Source organism: Perna viridis, chromosome 7 (genome assembly GCF_037379345.1).
Source record: "Perna viridis isolate PV_CMFRI_1.1 ecotype Kerala chromosome 7, ASM3737934v1, whole genome shotgun sequence".
Taxonomy (NCBI): Eukaryota; Metazoa; Mollusca; class Bivalvia; order Mytilida; family Mytilidae; genus Perna; species Perna viridis.
Window position 1 is genome coordinate 2,755,119 of NC_142451.1, and position 1,068 is coordinate 2,756,186.

Here is a 1,068-nt window from a genome sequence, read left to right on the forward strand (position 1 = left end):
CATAATTGAGAATCAATTACAGTACCAGTACTTCAACAATTCCAGTATTCTGATTGAATGCAGTGTGATAGACTCAATGTTTACTTTAATATTGATTTCTTATGGAAATGTGCCTTGTCTAGTACAAAATACTAATGAATACTGAAATTAGTTATGAGACCAATGGTCGTTTTGTAATTCCTCAATATGGAAGATCTTAATGATCAATACTACACGGAACAAAAGCAAATAATGACTTAGATTTTTTTTGGAACTACCACTGATAGAATAAGGTGATTCATTACAACTACGATTTTTATAAGAAGACTGTAAAGTGGAAAACCCAGACGAACATTTTGCAATAACTGAATTCGTAAAACGTAAAAACCTAGATTCTTAAGCTTAAAATCAATCATATTAAAACTGGTTAGCCATCCAGTGACATTAAAACATTTCTAGAAACATTATATCATAACCGATTTGAATTGTGCATACAGTTTTTTTTTCGTGATCCAAGTACAGTGCTCACGAACTATAGGTGTGTGTGGCCGGGGGTCTTTTCCATCCTTCCAACCTTTCTCCTTTCATGCCCAACGTAAAAACTGCCCCCCTCCCCCAGCAGGGACGGGCAAGTGTGCCAACCGTCAGCCGTTAGAACGAAGCTTCTGTATTTTTTAATTGTAGTTTTCTTTGATTTGAAACAATATATGGACCTTTGTTAACAGTTACAACTTTCAAAGTCAAGAAAAGAAATGAATTAAGTACTGCTTTTCTCCTTTCTCCCAACCGTTATCACCCTTCTCTCCCCAATCTCCTTTCTCCCACTTCTTTCTTCTTCCTTCCATTGTGGTTCTCCTCCTACCACCTGTTTCTCCTTCTTCCCATCCCTTTTTTCTCTCCCCTAACCCACATCTCTCTCTATTTCCCACCCCCTGTCGCTCGCCTCCCTTCGCCTCGATCACCTTCCTTCACTCTCTTAATTTTAAATAAAGCGTGACTACACCCATGGCGGCAGGTCTTTGCTGCATAGTTCAGAAACTGTAACGATCGTATTTATAAGTACTATAGTTTTATTTTCAGAACACCGTC